Source organism: Girardinichthys multiradiatus, chromosome 14, assembly GCF_021462225.1.
Source record: "Girardinichthys multiradiatus isolate DD_20200921_A chromosome 14, DD_fGirMul_XY1, whole genome shotgun sequence".
In the NCBI taxonomy this organism is placed as follows: domain Eukaryota; kingdom Metazoa; phylum Chordata; class Actinopteri; order Cyprinodontiformes; family Goodeidae; genus Girardinichthys; species Girardinichthys multiradiatus.
The window spans coordinates 17978614-17997940 of record NC_061807.1 but is presented as its reverse complement, the minus strand read 5'-3'; the positions used below and the strand labels follow the sequence as shown (position 1 = coordinate 17997940).

The 19327-nt window shown below is 40.3% G+C and overlaps 1 protein-coding gene across 1 annotated transcript in view; it reads right to left on the bottom strand.

Annotated features, from left to right (window-relative positions):
• The window catches only part of kdm6ba (lysine (K)-specific demethylase 6B, a), a 131853-nt gene that overhangs the window by 22716 nt on the left and 89810 nt on the right, over positions 1-19327 (bottom strand). Inside the window, exon 5 of the mRNA XM_047385348.1 lies at positions 11646-11717. The gene's annotated coding sequence lies outside the window, so the exon portion shown is untranslated. The remainder of the gene's footprint in view (positions 1-11645; positions 11718-19327) is intronic.

The window sequence follows — 19327 nt, the reverse complement described above, 5'->3', positions numbered from 1 at the left end:
CAATAAAATGGCTTACAAGCCCCTCTGAATACTCACTTTACTCAAATTGGACAGAAAGCTAGTTTAAGTAGCGTGTAGATGGTTCATTGCACATTGACGAAAAAGTATAAACTATCCAGGACCACAAGATACCAGAATGATCCGCAAGCTCACCATTTATGGATTAAAACACAGCTCAATGGGACAATGAAAAGTTACAATGAAAGGCAAAATGTGATAATCACAGAACATAACTAGACAGGAAAAATGCTTACGTTGTGTTTATTTATTTTAAGGGGAGGTGCATGACCTCTGCTACCTAATCAGATATATATATAAAAAAGAAAATATTAGAAGCGTTTCAAATCCACCTTGAACGCCTGAACCCCAATAATAACGCAGCAGATCACGTTAACCAACACATAAGAAGTGGTCAGACTACCCCCTGAAACCTAATGGACAGCACCAAAACATCACCCCTCCTCTTTAAAAAAAAAAAAGAGAGTAAGGTGATGCAAATCACTTCCTTTCAGTCAGGCTCTTTGTGTGCCTAAGGATTGACTGAGGGGGTTGATGGGGGTCGCAGTAATCCATTCACTTTATATGGCTGGCGACCTCGATGATACTGCCCACCCCCCTACTCCAGCTCACAAACACAATGCGGTGAGATCTCCTTACACATGCAGCTATCCTCATGTCCTCTAGTGACACACAGTGCCAGCTTGTCCCACACCAACACGGTAATTTAGCCATTTTCATTCACAAAGATGACAACTGATTAATGCTGGGGCATGCGCAGAAACACTCCTGTTAACTCGTCAGCTGTTGCAAAAGTCACCAAGACGTTGTCATCCAAGCAAATAGCGGTGGAGAAATTACTCAGATCCAACTGCAGAGACTAAAGAAGTCCGGTAAATGTGATTTGATCGTGGATATGAATCATGCACACACGCGTGGGTAACCTGTGGTTCAGGACGATTTAAGAAACAGTCAGATCCCCCCGTTTTATTAACTACAAGTTATAATCACCAATTAATACCTAGATGTTTTTTTTAACTTAATTATTACAACTAAAACAACGTTGATTGTCCAGTGTTTTGAAGTACTCACCGTGCCTGTCCGGGTTTAAAAATAATCTCTGCGAGAGTAAAACTGACAGAGTTAAATATCCGCAGTACTCTGTGTGGTATCCCAAGTTATAGAGCAGCTTCGAGTCAGCAGCCGGCTGGAAGAGAGCACGGAGCTATAATCCTTTTTAACAGCGGCTTCCTCCTCCAAACAGCACAGAAACTGAAACCCCTGGACGGCTAAACTGCTCCAGAAAGCCTCCTGTCGGTTTATTCTCCTTTGTGTTTTAACTTTCGGCTCCTTTCTGCCTCTGTTTAGCCGTTGCCGTCGAGCCTCTCGTCCCTTTTCAGCCCTGCTCTGTTCTCCTATCGCACGAACGCAGCGCTGCTTTAAAGAGACACGCTAGCACGTGACGTCAGCGCGTGGCCACCGGAATTCCCAGAGAGCGCGAGCTGTCACGGAGCCCCGCAGCCGGTACCGGAGCTACTCTTCCTCCTCCTCCTCCTCCTCAAAGCTTTAATCACCTCCACGCTTCCAAATCAGAGTCGTGACTGAGCGCTGGACTCCAGAGCCGAGTTTACGTTTCCGTGCCTCGGTTCGGTCTATTTTTGGACCAGGAAGACCGTGACGGCACGTGTCCATGTAGTTTACTATAAATAGGTCCTGGCCGAGAAACTCACTGGAAAAAACTATCCATTACTACCACATTACCTAATGATTTCTTTTAGGATCATTAGCATTTTATTATTTTGTATAGTTCACTTATAATAACCTATCTGAGGTGATGTTGATAGATTAGGCATAACATTATGACCACCTGCCTCTAGCAGCTCTGACCTATCAAGGCATGTGTCTCTAGATGTGTGTTGTGCTCTTTGGCGCCAACATACAGCAGCAGATTAACCATAGCTGCGGCTATAGTAGGTTCTTTAGAAGAACCATGCTAATTTTCCACAGATCAACAGCAAACTCTGAGTCACAGAATTGCATCACTATAAACGTCTCATCCAGTTAAATTTGTGATGGTTCCCACATTTTATTCTGAGTTTTTGTGGAGCATTGTAAGGCACGGGAACAGTTTAATAACATTATATGAATTATCCCAGTATCCCTGCAAACAGCTGCCTTGATGTCATCAACCAAATTTGTTAACCTAGTTTTAAGATGTGCTGTTTTTCATTTAGGTCCTGTGGTTCTTTAATACTAGAGTTAAAATTTTATGAGCATCTCTTGCTATGAAAAATATTTACTGTTTTTGTAAAGTTGCCATTTTTGTCCATTTCACTTGTAGAGCATTTTAAGTTAATAGGGGAACATTTCCAAAATAACTTTTTTTCAGTTTCTGCGTGTAATTATCCAGAACTGCTTTGTAAGACATACAAGGACTTCCATTCCATTGATTATTGATGCCAGTTTGTTGCATCTATAGATATGATTAGACCTCTAGGAGTCAATCAAACTTGCTTTGGACTTTAAAGTATAACTTAATACTGTTAAGGAGTCAATGTATTTTGATCTCCAGAACTGGAGGGTTTTAGTCCAATTATGAATGTTTTGGCTTGCAAGCTATAATAATATGAAAAGGTGGTAATTATCATTTGATGTATACAATATTATTCCATTTGATAACTTTTCTAGTGACAGTTTTGAATTGGACAAAATATAAGGTTGTTTTAAGTTACACAAAGAATTACTTTAATGTCTTACATCACACGCATGCACGCACACACACACACACAAACACATATATATATATATATATATATATATATATATATATATATATATATATATATATACACACACACACAGGGGTTGGACAATGAAACTGAAACACCTGGTTTTAGACCACAATAATTTATTAGTATGGTGTAGGACATCCTTTTGCGTTTCCTGACTCGCTCCTCCAAAACACCCCAAAGTGGCTCAATAATATTTAGATCTGGTGACTGTGCAGGCCATGGAAGATGTTCAACTTCACTTTCATGTTCATCAAACCAATCTTTCACCAGTCTTGCTGTGTGTATTGGTGCATTGTCATCCTGATACACGGCACCGCCTTCAGGATACGATGTTTGAACCATTGGATGCACATGGTCCTCAAGAATGGTTCAGTAGTCCTTGGCAGTGACGCGCCCATCTAGCACAAGTATTGGGCCAAGGGAATGCCATGATATGGCAGCCCAAACCATCACTGATCCACCCCCATGCTTCACTCTGGGCATGCAACAGTCTGGGTGGTACGCTTCTTTGGGGCTTCTCCACACCGTAACTCTCCCGGATGTGGGGAAAACAGTAAAGGTGGACTCATCAGAGAACAATACATGTTTCACATTGTCCACAGCCCAAGATTTGCGCTCCTTGCACCATTGAAACCGACGTTTGGCATTGGCATGAGTGACCAAAGGTTTGGCTATAGCAGCCCGGCCGTGTATATTGACCCTGTGGAGCTCCCGACGGACAGTTCTGGTGGAAACAGGAGAGTTGAGGTGCACATTTAATTCTGCCTTGATTTGGGCAGCCGTGGTTTTATGTTTTTTGGATACAATCCGGGTTAGCACCCGAACATCCCTTTCAGACAGCTTCCTCTTGCGTCCACAGTTAATCCTGTTGGATGTGGTTCGTCCTTCTTGGTGGTATGCTGACATTACCCTGGATACCGTGGCTCTTGATGCATCACAAAGACTTGGTGTCTTGGTCACAGATGCGCCAGCAAGACTTGCACCAACAATTTGTCCTCTTTTGAACTCTGGTATGTCACCCATAATGTTGTGTGCATTTCAATATTTTGAGCAAAACTGTGCTCTTACCCTGCTAATTGAACCTTCACACTTTGCTCTTACTGGTGCAATGTGCAATCAATGAAGACTGGCTACCAGGCTGGTCCAATTTAGACATGAAACCTCCCACACTAAAATGACAGGTGTTTCAGTTTCATTGTCCAACCCCTGTATATATACAGTACAGACCAAAAGTTTGGACACCTTCTCATTCAAAGAGTTTTCTTTATTTTCATGACTATGAATATTGTAGCTTCACACTGAAGGCATCAAAACTATGAATTAACACGTGGAATGATATACTGAATAAAAATTGTGAAACAACTGAAAATATGTCTTATATTCTAGGTTCTTCAAAGTAGCCACCTTTTGCTTTGATTACTGCTCCGCACACTCTTGGCATTCTGTTGATGAGCTTCAAGAGGTAGTCACCTGAAATGGTTTTCCAACAGTCTTGAAGGAGTTCCCAGAGATGCTTAGCACTTGTTGGCCCTTTTGCCTTCACTCTGCGGTCCAGCTCACCCCAAACCATCTCGATTGGGTTCAGGTCCGGTGACTGTAGAGGTCGGGTCATCTGGTGCAGCACCCCATCACTCTCCTTCTTGGTCAAATAGCCCTTACACAGCCTGGAGGTGTGTTTGGGGTCATTGTCCTGTTGAAAAATAAATGATGGTCCAACTAAACGCAAACCGGATGGAATAGCATGCCGCTGCAAGATGCTGTGGTAGCCATGCTGGTTCAGTATGTCTTCAATTTTGAATAAATCCCCAACAGTGTCACCAGCAAAGCACCCCCACACCATCACACCCCCTCCTCCATGCTTCACGGTGGGAACCAGGCATGTAGAGTCCATCCCTTCACCTCTTCTGCGCCACACAAAGACACGGTGGTTGGAACCAAAGATCTCAAACTTGGACTCATCAGACCAAAGCACAGATTTCCACTGGTCTAATGTCCATTCCTTGTGTTATTTAGCCCAAACAAGTCTCTTCTGCTTGTTGCCTGTTCTCAGCAGTGGTTTCCTAGCAGCTATTTTACCACAAAGGCCTGATTCACACAATCTCCTCTTAACAGTTGTTCTAGAGATGTGTCTGCTGCTAGAACTCTGTGTGGTATTGACTTGTCCTCTAATCTGAGCGGCTGTTAACCTGCGATTTCTGAGGCTGGTGACTTGGATGAACTTATCGTCCGCAGCAGAGGTGACTCTTGGTCTTCCTTTCCTGGGGCAGTCCTCATGTGAGCCAGTTTCTTTGTAGCGCTTAATGGTTTTTGCGACTGCACTTGGAGACACTTTGAAAGTTTTCCCAATTGTTTGGACTGACTGACCATCATTTCTTAAAGTAATAATGGCCACTCGTTTTTCTTTACTTAGCTGCTATTTTCTTGCCATAATACAAATTCTAGCAGTCTATTCAGAAGGACTATCAGCTGTGTACTGTATCCACCTGCTGCACAACACAACTGATGGCCCCAACCCCATTTATAAGGCTTGAAATCCCACTTATTAAACCTGACAGGGCACACCTGTGAAGTGAAAACCATTTCAGGTGACTACCTCTTGAAGCTCATCAACAGAATGCCAAGAGTGTGCGGAGCAGTAATCAAAGCCAAAGGTGGCTTCTTTGAAGAACCTAGAATATAAGACATATTTTCAGTTGTTTCACACTTTTTTGTTCAGTATATAATTCCACATGTAGTTTTGATGCCTTCAGTGTGAAGCTACAATATTCATAGTCATGAAAATAAAGACAACTCTTTGAATGAGAAGGTGTGTCCAAACTTTTGGTCTGTACTGTATATATATATATACACACATACATATATATATCTCCCTACCCTTTTGACATCGTGAAAAAGCGATCACACCGCTGCCATTGCTTCTCTGGTTCATTACAAACAACCCTACCAGGTTTTTTTTAAAGCTCTAATAAATAAATCTGAGTTGACCAACACAGATCTCTCAACACATATCGGCTAACATGAGAAAACTGCTACTAAACTGCATGTCAGGACAAGTCAGGATGCTGCAATGACACCACGACTATGAGTCAGCAGAAATTACCATTATTATTATTATTATTATTGATTCCTCGAGGCTCATTTATTACTAAACCATATTTTTAATTACATTTGGCAGTTGTTTGCGGTTTAGTTGCTACTCCTGGACCATCTGGTTTAATAATGATGTATTCTATCCAGTTCAGCAGCTTCTGTATATTTTAGCAGAAGCTGTAGCTTTAAAAATTAAACTATAAACTGAGAAGAAGACTGAATAATTTACCAGAAAGCCATCAATACATTCGATTCATTCTAAAATTAATGACTATTAAAAAGTATATTTACTTAAAATCTCTAATAATTGCTTTCAGTATCATTGACTATTTAATACAATGTTATTTGTTAAATATATCCTACAATACCTGAACTCAGATTTACTTTATGCATACTGTTATAGTTGCTTAGTAATGTTAATTAATGATCTACCTATTTACTACATATCTTGTAACATGCTTAGATCATATTTACTTAGTGACTACTGTTATAATTGCATATAAACATTAATTAAACCTTAATGTGTCTATTACTAAAAACAAATCAACATATATTTTTAGATTATACTTTAATTCTTAATAGTTACACTTTGTAATTGTTTATAAACATTAGTTAATGCTTAACAAAATGCTATTTCCTTCATATATCATACAACTGTGTTCAGAATATATTTATTTAACACTGTTTTAAGTGCCTATAAACAATATATAATAATAAAGTGTCATTTACGGCATATAAAATCTAAAAACTGCTCACATTTGATTTACCTGATACAAATTTTGCTTACCCATACTTTATTAATGCTTAATAAAGTACCGATGTTTATAAACATTAATGTTTAAAATTATATTTACTACATACTGCCTACTTTACATGTCCAAGCATAATTACCTTTTATAAACCTATTGTTATAATCGCTTCTAAACATTAGTTAGTGAGTATTAAAATAAAATATTAAAACCCCCTTTCTGAATTGGCTATCAAGTCATTAAAAAAGAAGTTCACAGTGAAATGTATGGTGCTTTCATGCAGATCTATGGACAGTATGAAAGTATGAAACTTCTTTGCCATATATCATCCAGCTTAAAGCATTTAAAAGAAACACCACAAACAGGGTCTCTCTCTCTGGGGCCGGAAACATTTCCTCCAGCTTTTCTACGCCAACAGAAACCATCCTGTACTCTGTGATACTGCCAACGAAACACGGTGGTCTTACCATCAGAACATGTCACACACCCAAACACGCGCTCTTGGAGTGGATATATTTAGCAAGGCACTGCCTCAGCAGGAGAACAGGAGGCAAAATTAGTCTCAACAAGAACGGTGGAAGTGTGTCATGGATGATGCTGAGGCAATGACTTCAGGGCACAGTACAAACACACACATGCACACACAGTTTATTTATGACCAGAACAGGGCTAAAAAACAATCAGAAACAATAAATAAGGAATGTTATGAAACCTCTGCCTCAGCACAAATCAGTGATGCAATCGACCCCACAGTCTATGAAAGTTCATGTTCAGATGACTTAGCCTGTTTCTGTGTCGGATAAAATAGCTACTGTATGTTCTACCAAGATGGATCTATTGGTGAGCTTCTCAGTATAGTCATCTGCATACTCTAAATACGGAGGATTAGAGTCTGGCTGAAAAAAATATATCGCAGCTGCAAATATGTATAAAATTAAAAGAGAAGAAAAAGGGCCTATGTTGGAGCTATAAGGCAATATGCGGTTTATGAAGACTGGGTAATAAAGTTCCAGATGTATAATAAATGCATCCAGCTGCAACCATAATGTTATAATGATTGGTATGTATATTGTAAGTCAGCTGTGAGGATATTTTATCGCTTCATCTGGAAGCAATTATGGCATGAATTGTTCCCTGCCGTAATTATCCACCATACAGCTGTAAACGAGTTAATTTTGTTTCTAGGCGATATCTGAAGCCTCCTGTGTTATAAATGTATCCCACAGTCCGTTCTTTTCACCCACTGGTCTCAAACCGCTGTGTCCAACAAGTCATGCAGTTGGTTGTATGCAGGAAGTTACTTTAGGGTTATCCAGGTCATGACGTTATTGCTCTATATCTTCCATTGACTTTGCTCAGTGTGATTGCAGTTTAAAGAGTGTAATTAGAGATAGGGATACTACACTCAGTCCCGTTTTGGCCAAGTATGAGTTCAAAAGCTCACAATGAATTTATGACCGACTGTTCCCCAGTGGTCAGGATTTAAACATGGGACCTACAAAAACCAGGAACTGGAAGATAGATACTTAGGATGGATGGATGGAAGGAGAACAAGTGGTTTATCAGATGGATGGATGGATTGATGGATGGATGAAAGATGGAAGGACAGTAAAAAGGATAGATTAATGGTTTAAGGGCAGATTGGTGGACGAGCGGTTCTTTTAGACATTTGTACAGTGAATAAAACCATAAAAACCTTTGCAACACTATAAATCTTTTTGCCATTATACTTATGCAGACCTAGAAAATACCATAATTTAAATTCCACACTTCTCCAGACTTTTCCAGCCTGCATTGGAACGCTGGAGAGACCATTATCTCTCTGATATGAACAGGAAGGGAACCGCTCATTGATGTGGGATTGGGTGGGACCCTCGCATGCCACACGCATACACTCACAGCTTCCTCCAGCTGTTTCCTTCATTTAATGTACCATATTTGTATATAATAACAGTCTTGGGAAATTAAATTCCCATCCTTCCTGTCCCACAACAAGGGAAAACGAGGCATTGCAGTCTGTCCTGGGTTCCTAAATATATATCTGTATGTGACAGGAAGAAACAATAAGGACGAAAAGTGAAGTGTTTAAGCCCTTAGAGCTCTGGTGGGTGGCTAACACCTCCGTATTCATGTGTAAAGAGACCATGCAGATGTTTGTGTGTATGTGGAGGGAAGGACTGTAATTACAGAGACCAGGACAACCCAGTTCTCACACTCTAGATATAATACAGAGAAGCTCTGTCATGGGTGCAAGCCCTAAAAAATTCCCTTCATACCATCCACACATGTTTAAAAAATAAACGAAACACTGATGAGGTCCAGACAGCAGCACAAGAAAGAATGTTGGAGCTTCACAAGGCTGGGAGGATTTCTATGTACGCATGTGTGTGTTTGGAGACGTAGGAGACCTTTCTGATACAGATGGTACTCCTCAGCCTCCGATATGTAGGATCATGTTTGTGTGTGCATGTGTCAGAACGTAAGTCAGATCCTGAGTACACCGAGAGACCGACAGACACGATAATAATCACCTCCACACTCCCACCGTGAGGAGACAGAGCCGCACAGGCGCTCAGACAGTCAGATGAGCTTCAGCACACCCACATGTAGCTGCCTGACTGCAGCGCAGCGGCCCTGATAATTAAAGCCCTTGTTCGGGGAAAGAGGCACCAACAGGGAGCCTCAGCCTGCCCGTCGGTTCTCCAAATGAGCAGCTAATCCCGACTGCAGCTCTTCGATAAGCTCAGCACTGCAGTCCTGCTTAACACACTCACTTTCCCAAAGTTATGCAAGACAGTCTGAAAAGTAAACAAGTGTGCAAAGCTCTTAAAAGGAATGCCTCACTGCTTATGCTGGCCACCTAATTTCTGATTTTCTATTTGAAAAAAAAACAAACATTTGGTGCACCAGGTTACTGTTTTAGCATAAACATGGAAAAGATTTATATTTCCACAATTCTGAGGATACAAACTCAGCACTATAAAGTACCTACTCATCGTTTATGGTGTGAACAGCATCTGAAATCCACCATATTCCTATAAATCATGATGCCTTGAGTAAATTTGGTTCATCTCTTGCAGAACAGCAATCTTACATGTAAACAAACTTTACACTTTAAAAGTTTTTTTATATATATTTCAAAGATCTGGAGAATGACTTAGATAAAGACTCTGGTTCATTTAGCTGCTTTGTCAACTCCAATGGCATGGGTGAAAAACGAAGGTAAAAATATATTTTAATTTGATCTTTTTTTATTTAATCTGGAATTTTTTTATGCTTTTGAAGAAGTAAACCTCCGTTTATTTGTCTTGGTGGCATTGGATGAATCATGGAGATAATCATAATAATGGTTGTTAAGTTAAGATTACTTCAACTCAGCTGTCAACACAGGTCAGAAAATCAAACTGTGTAAGAAAGGACGTATGGTGTCATTTTATACCTGAAAACACATGGGGCGAAAAAAAATGGCAAATGTACTAAAGTCTTTACATCAGTTTTGGCACGTACCAATGTTTGTTTGCAGTATTTTCATTGTTGTTTACCCTAACCGTTTAAACACCAAGGGCCATTAAATGTGAACCAAATTAACGTTCTTCCAGTGTCAGAATATAAATATAAAGCCACTACACACTAAGGTGATTATAATGAAAAAAACATTGAAATTGTACTATTTACTCAGAGTCATAAAGCTGTGTTTATCTTGGACGCTGCAAACCTGAGAATGAAGAAGCAAATCATTCACCTTCTTCCCCCCCCAGCCAAGGCTTTGAAGTACCAAGACTTGGAAGGTTTAATTTCTGACTCAGATGCTTTTAAAGCACATTTCTCTGCCAGGACAGTTCAAACCAGCAGAGTTTGTTTTGTGCATGAAAGAGACTGGTAAGATAGCGATCTGCTAGCACCCTATGATTTGACAGCCCAACACCCTCTCAGCTAATGAATGTGTGTGAGTAATATGCTGTTTTTACTCCTACTATTCTTTAATCATACATTTTCACACATCACCCTGTTTTACCTCTCTTACCTACACACAGCGATCTTTCAGCACGCAACAGGTACAACGGGGTTTAACTAACATCTAAACTGGAGAAAAATATAGAGGTTACTTCTACTTAATGTTTTAGATACAGCCTCAACGTGGAAGAAGAAGAGGTGATCAGTAAGAAGGACAAGAGAGCGGTACTGTGTTTGAAATGTTTAAAGAGGATGAAAAGCAGATAGGGTTAGCTAGCTGTTTCGGCCTTTTGAACACTACTTGACTTTCACCACACTTTATAAACATGCAACAAATAATCATAACCACTGGCCATTACGGCATTGCTTCAGTTCAGTGAGGTTTGCAGACATTTGAAATAACATTTTTAGTAATGTTGGGGTCTGGACTTTGATTGGCAGAATGTAGATTATTTTCTTATTGTCATTCTGTTTAAAATGTTGCTCCTGTGTTTAACATCATTGTGCTGTTGATGATCCACTTTGGACCTAGCATCAGCTGTCAAACTGAGGTACTCACATTGGATGGTGTGATTTGAATTGTGCAGGACTAATCCTGTGTGATAATTAAAAGGCCTTTATAAATAAAGCTGGATTGGACTCTAGAATTAGAGCCCGTATCATCATAACTCCACAACTTTACTTGACACTTGATACAAAAGTGTTTCTCCTGATATACAGTTGTTTTCTCCCCAAAACAGAAGTATGCATTATGGCCTCACACCTCTGATTTATGTTTATCTATCTTTAATAAAAAACAACAGCGAGGATTATGTCGTTGTGTTTTTGTTCAATTGAGGTAAGGTTTAAATCTTTTTAAAACCTGGAAAGGATAATATCCTCCTCATTATGCCTTGATACACTAAAGCCTACCAGTGAAAGAGGTTGTATTATCTGTTTACTCTGACTGTACAAAGTGGAATACACCAAAAAAACATGGCTAACCTACCAAATATTGGATGTGTGCACAACTTACAACAACTAACACAGTTTAGAATGTAAACACCCTATAAAGGAGCCTTACCAAGTGACTGCAGACGAAGTCCTTGCCCTTTTACTCTCAGGACCTATGGTCCACCATGACAACTCCAACCTCCTGAAACCAAGACAGAGAACACGGGTCAGTTGGTTACGTTTGCAATGATTCATATCCATTTCAAATCCAGAAAGCTGACGCACATTCAGATTGCAGAGGTAAAACAAGCAGCAGTATGAAGAAGAAATCCCGTTGTTCTTCTGCGTAAAAGTTTTTGTGTCCTCATATGGTTTGTATCTGTATGCATGCGTGACTTGATGTGGTCATGGCGCTGTTGGTATGTCATTGGCTGTGGCTTGTGAAACCACAGAGTGTGATGGTGTGTCAGCCAAAGAAGTGCAAAGCAGGCCCTGGACCAGCGCTGTGGCCATCTGGATGTGAGTCACCGTGTCAGTGCTGGGCTACGGGCCCAAGAACAGGTGGCATACTGGCGTAACACCCCGCCCCCGACACACACCCTGAGATCACTCACAGCACCTGCATTGTGCGTGAACATTAAAGCAAACACGACTAAACACACACACATATTTCACACAAATAAGCATGTATAGTAAGGGTGACCTGGCTCTTACTAATAATATTTCCATACCAATTTTGCATGAAGGTACAGAAAACATTATTTCTTTTAGTCTGAACCAAATAATTATGTTCGCAAACATATTTAAATTCCATAAAAACATGATGCCTTCATTCTAATAAGAATAAACAAATATTGGCTTCTTAGAACAGTTTCCGATTTTGGGGAGTGACCTTTTAAAAACATTGGACTCGTCATGCTGAAGTGCATAGAAACAGAACCGACAACTGGACTTCCGCTATAGATAGTTTTAATAGAAGTGTCAACGTTTCTGTTAGCCGCTGAGCAAATCCCACCAATGTGGATTCAACAGAAAATTATAGGGTTGATGTGTGCTGCCCCTTAAACTTAGGCTGTGTCCAAATTCAGGGACTGTGTCCTTCAAAAGGTCCTGGTCAACGCGGGCCGGGTCTTTCGATGGCAACAAAAACCACAAAGGCCGAAAGTGATCAACTGTGTAATTGGACAGTCTAGCCTTGACCAGCTGTTCCCGCCCTTGCAGCGTTAGCTTCTGTCGCCTAGCAAGCGCAACAGTGTGAAGCACAGAGCTGTGAGAAGGCAAATGGAGCCCGAAGGTTAATCGCGTTGTCTGCACTGTAAATAACTGCACATGGTTTTTATTTAACCCTTTACATATTCCTGATCGCTTATAAGCTTGTCTGGTTGAAAATGTTCTTGTTTTATTGTCTTTTCATTTTATTCTCATTCATTAATGAACCAGCTGTTAGCGCAGTGGGAGGTGACATCTCCAAACACATCAGATTACTTTTGCAATTAAGCGATATCTTGATAAACAGAGCAGATGTTTCAGGTTTACACAGCTACATTCTCACCTAAAAACATTGTAAAAGTTAATTATGTTACAGAAAGTGTAATATATCAAACTTTATTCACAGTTTTTCTCTCTCCTTCACCATTGCTACTTCCGTTTGAACAAGCCGCTTCAACCCACAATGAATCATGGGATGGGGTGGGCCACGATTGATATGGAATAGGAAGAGCCTTCACGTTTGGACAGCTTTTGTCGCATCGCTATGACGCAGTAGGCCTACAAATGCAGCCTTTGAAGGATGTAGCGCCTGAATTTGGACACTGTTTTAATGGAATTTTGGACAATTTAAAATGGCAGGTCTAACAGACGGTGCTACTTATAAAATATTAATACTGCCCTGTTTTACATCAGGCAAGCTAGAAAAACATATTTGGATTTTGAGACGAATCAGAATGAGCTAAAATCGGTATTAAGTCAATGCTTAACCAAAACGAAAGACCAGAAATCGGCCACAAAATTATGAATGGTGCATCTCTAAAAATAATGCATCATCATATTCATGGCATTTTTGTTGCAATGTTTTTCTCTTTAAAGTCACGGGATCTGCATTTCTATTGCTTTAAAAAAAGTGCAAATAAACCTCGAGTTTTCTACCAAAGCTCCAGGTAATCTCTGGCCTTTGTACATGTCAAGCACACCCACAGGCCAATTTTACTACTACTATACCGTTCCTGTTTTTTTCTTCAACCTCTTCTCATGTTCTACCTGCAGGGCTGCACAATGAAGCACGCCCACGCAGTGGCAGCCTCCATATGCTTTCTTACTGAAATGGAGAACAGAGGAGCTTGTGCCGAGTGTGCGACAGTTGTGTCAATAAGAGGCCGAAATAGCTGGCTCAGCCTTTGCCGATCTTGCAGCCTGGTGGCTAAGACCCCAAACCTTTGAACCAGGGGTCAAAAGGCAAACTCCTTGAAGGGGCCACAGCTGTGCGTGTGTGTGTTTTAGAAAGAACGTGGGCGCTACCTTAAACAAAGACACTCCAAAGAGAGCGAGTGAGTCTTTAAGGTTGTTTGTTGCAAGGGCAGAATATCTTCTTTTATGACACATCAAGTAAATGTCAGAAGCTCTGACATTAATCATTCAACTTTGTTTGATATTGGCCTCTGTAAATCATATGCATTTGCATTCATGTGTGTGAGTGGCATCGATAGATAGAGTGAGCGATAGCATGATACAGAAAGCGGTGTTTATCTCAAGACTGTAAAGGTTAACCAGTGGGAGCATCTCCCTTTGACATTAAAAAGGAGGCAGAGGGGTGGAGCCGACAGAGATGAAGTCGGACTGAAAAGCCAAGACTCAGACAAAATGAAGATTAAACAGAGTGAAAACAGATGAGATTTGCTAAATGCAGACAGATAAAGAGGTGTTTTTAGTTGTTTTAGCTGTCATTTAAACTACAACTAAATGTGTCAAACAAAGATGTGAAGATCAAAACATTCCAGGAAAAATGTTTTTAATAGTGGATTAAGATCAATATCTTTAAGGCTTTTCAGATGCCCAAACAGTGGTTTATTGTTTGTACAGCAAACAGTAGGTTATTACAAAAAACAGTAAATCTGATCAATCTAAATCTCAGATTCAGTCGAACTTGAATTACTTAACATTTTTTTTAAAAGATAAATGTATTTAGCAGGTTAACTTTACACTGGGAGGAGACCCCATGGCAGAACCAGAACCCTCCAGAGGGATTATTTCTCCCCATCTGACATGGGAACATATTTGGATCTGTGAAATTAGGGCAGAAAGTGTCACTGGAGCGATGTTGAGGTTTCCTTTCTGGACCTTTTGTCCCTGGATCCCCGATCATGGATAAGCAAAGACAATGACAGAAAGCGATAACGATATAAAATTAAAAGACACTGTATGTGAGATATGGTATATGTTTGCTTACATATCTCCACAATTCAGCAAAACACTACCATCAAAAATAAACTGATATGCAATAGTTGAGCACATGGTTACAAACTGGTTTGTTTACAGGTATGAAATGAAAGTAGGTTGGAAGGAAATGGCAACAGTAGACAAGAAATTCATGTGATGTGGCAATCTGACCGCCATCAATCAATCGTTACTTCACATCAACCTGCAAAGCCAGTTTAGCCATTTCTTTGTCTACCTTTGTATCTATACCCAATGTGGCAGGTTAGTGGCCTTTATTTCCTAGATCCAGTTTGAAGTGTTTTGTGAAGGAGGCTACCGGAAGATAAAGAACTACAATGGCTATAGGTGACAAGCTGTAACAATGACCCATAATAAGATAAAATACTTTTTATCAAATGCAAGCACCAAAAAAAACACTGTTGACTGGTGAAAATCCACCTTGATAAAACAATCATTCAGGTCACTGAGTAAACCAGTATTCACAGAAAACGGTCTGCTTTTGTGAAAGAAACAACCTATATGAAAGCTACCCTCCCACACGTCTCACCCCTAAAACACACATATACAAGGTGGACCTGCTGGTTTTCTGTAGACCATTGTCCTGTTGCAGAACCGAGGTGGACTTGAGCTTGCAGTCATTAAATGCAGAACTTTCTCCTTCAGGATATTTTTGCTAAAGAGCAGATGTCATGGTTCCATTAATTATGAAAAGGCGTCCAGATCCTGAAGTACTCCAGACCACCAGCCTACCACCACCATGTTTGACTGTTGATAAATTATCTTTTTCCTCCAAAATGCTGTTAGTGTTTTGCCAGCTGTAATGCAATGCCCACTTTTGTCTCATCGCTCCCCAAGATATTTGCCCTTGGGATCAAACAGGAAATGTATATTTGCTCAGCAGGGATTTTGCCCTGGAACTTTGTGGAGGCCTACGGTTCTTTTGAGGTTGTTCTGGGTTCTTTTGTGACCTCCTGGATAAGTCATTTAAGTTCTTTTGGAGTCATTTCGGTAGGCCAGACACTCCTAGGAAGGCTTACCACTGTTCCATGTTTTCTTAATTTGTGGATAACAAATGTTCTTAAAATCCTTAGATCAGGGAATGATGTGTTGGGTTTAGCCTACTTCGTGTTGTGAGGCAGGTTCAATTTAAGTGATTTCTTGATTCAACAGGTCTTGATGTGGCTAGTGGAATTGAACTGTTTTCCATAAAATGTGGTTAATGACGTTTAATGCATGGTTTAAAAAGGTAGGGCTAATACTGTTTCACATAGAGTCAGGTTGGTTTGGATTTTCCCCCAAATAAATTAAATCATCAATGCATTTTATTTTTAATCAGGTTATCGTTGTCTGATACTATAATTGGTTTCCACAGCACTGTACACGTGACATATGCACACACAGACACTGAATCCAACCACAGCTTTGTTTCTTTCATCTCTAATGTTCATAATATCCTGCTCTAGACATAAAAATTAACACCTTTCATTGACACACATTGTTTAGCATGTGTGAGCTTGCATGGTGTGAGTAAAGTAGCAATGTTTAGGCTGCTCTAGTCCTGAATCACTGCTGATTCAGGTAGCCTCTTCAAGTTTGTGCAACAGGTTTCATATTTACTCTGAGCTGCTGTAGGGGTGGTAATAAATCACAGGGATTTCTTTCTCTGTGTCCATCATCTACTCTTCTGTGTCTCTACTTGTTCAAATGTATCCTCTGCTTACTTGTTTTTGAAGTCCTTTAGAAGCACTTAGGTTAACTCAGCAGCCTGCATGCAAATATAGGAATTGCTGCCGCATTCAGGCCTACGGGAGATAATCAAGAGCTAGGAGGGCTTGTTCTAAGAACATCTAATCTGTAGGAATGCCGTCACACCATATCCTGGAGATTAGGACTCAGGTAAACACAGGCATTTGTAAGATGCTACTGAATGACAAAGGAACAGATCGGTACTGTTTTTTAAGTCATCTGCCCTTGTGAATTTGGCTTTAAATTGGGTGTTAGCTGTGTTATTTTTGTGTGCATGCAGAGGCCGACAGTCTGCTCTCTGTCTTGTTCGCCTATAACCATGCATGCATTTTGGAGGCCAAAGCTGGCAGAGCAAAAGACAGCGAGGAGGAGAGAAACACCGGCTGTGGTCGAGGATGTTTGGCTCAGTGAACTGCTGCCACATAGCTTCAGTAAAAGGTCATGGTCAAAACCAAGCCTAACTTGCAAAACCATAACACCCACACCGACTCCCACACGTGTACACGCGAGAAACGGATGGATGGATGAAGTGACAGACAAGGCAAACAGACAGACTTCCTTGTCGGGGACAGGCAGGGAAAAAAAAACACGAAAAATTACACCCAAGTGAAGAGGAGGAGGGTGGCAGACGAGGCTGAGTCGAGCCATGCGACGCACGGCTGGAGAGTGTCTGAAATCCATCAGAAACGAGACAAAACGACAGAAAATGGGGAAGTGGAGAGGGCAGGAAGAAGCAGTTGGTAATAAGTCTCGTCTAGACAGACACTAATGAAAGCAGGCCGACTATGGCTGCTGCCAGATTCAAGAGCTGTGAACAGGCGCTTGTGTGTGCGAAAGCGAAAATAGAGATGTAAGCAAGCATGCCTAAATAGGGGCTTTATGAAAAAAAAAAACCTTTTACCCTGGGTGATCTCTTTTTCACACAAATACATACAAATGTTTTCACACAGCAGCTGAGTAGAGTGCATCCCTCACAGCTGCCGAAAGCATTCAGGGCAGCTACACCTGTGACGTCAGTTCTCCAAATGAAATCTGCCTTGGTCGTCAAACTTCTCTAATTCTGAAGAGTCAGTTTTGTTTTTAAAGGGCACATAACACAAGAGGGTGCAGAAAAATTAAAAAATATCAAAGTAAACAGCTTTATTTCAGATATTTATGGCTCAGTAAGCAAAAACAAGGGGGTTTCCCCTGCTTTCCACCTGTTGAGGAAACCCAATGTTTTTGGAAATTTACCAGAGAAAGCATCTGTCACAAAACTCCCATAAAAAATATTTTTTCCGTTGCTGGTTGAACTGATTACCAACTGTTGTGACACAAAACCTTTTGTGAATTTGCTTAAACCGCTAAACACAATCTTGTGTGAGCTGCAGATTTAATTTTCAGTTTAAAACATGATTGGTGCAATTAGCTGTCAGGCTTGAGCCTGTTTCACATAAACAAACCGTCTAAGAAACGAGCCCTGAGGCATCCCAACAAAACAAACACTCTTAAAAAGAGAAGAAAGTGATACTTTCCTCAAACATGATAGATGCCTGTGATAATAGGTCATGGAGAACTACCTTTCATCATTTTTAATCTCTTAAGGTTTTATTATGCAGTGTAATGAAGATGTGCCTTTTCTACCAGTTGTATGTTGACAGATTATGGGGTTAGTCAACAAACAGTCTATGGAGATGGGCTTTAGGTTTCTATGATTGACTGTAGATATCTTTTTCTGAAATGCTGTTTTAATTATAAGCCAGATGTAAAGGTCCGCACACCTTTCAGAAAGGTCCTCTCCTCAGTCCACAATATTTTCCAAAAGTCTTCAGAATCGAGATAATTTTTGGCTAATGTGATACAAGCCTATGTGTTGTTTTATGTCAGCAGTTGGTTTCTTGTGGTACTCTCCAATGGACGCCACTTTTGCTCAGTTTCTCTCTGTTATTGTTGAATCATGAAACCTTAACTGTGGAAAGTGAGGTCTGGAACGCTTCAGATGTTGTCCTGGATTCTTTTGGAGTAATCTTGCTAGGATAATGTTGATAATGGTTGTCACTGTGGTTTGATTGAGCCCTAAAGCCTTAAGCCATGTACAAACTCCACAAGAAATTTAAAAATAGTTCTCATTTAGGGCGGGACAGATATGATTTCATCCTTTTATCAAAGCCCTGGTTTTGGAGTTTTTGGGAGCTTGTTGGCACAACAATTTGACTCAAATGTTTTCATGGTGTGCGACAACTCTGAAAAATAAGTGTGCTTATTTTGGAAAGGTGGAAATGTTATGTCAATATTTCTGTTGTCATTTCAACATAGGGGATCTGTACTTATATTTCTCTGGAAGTATGAAATGTACTAGCCATACCAAGTTGTTCTTGTTCTTGCCACCATAAGTGAACAACTTTATCGGTCTTTGCAGAGCATGTACAGGCCTAGAAATGGCTCTGTAGCCCTTTCGAGACTGAAGATGTCAAAGAATCTCATACTTTGTTAAATTTCTGCATTTTGAGATCTTCTAGCCTACTTCATGTTGTCACACGAGGTCTATAGGACTGGTTTCTTGATTGTAGATGGGTGTGGCTAGTAAAATGTAAGTAAGCTTAACAGAAAAATTTGGTTAATCCCAGTTAATTTATGATTTATAATTATCTGAAA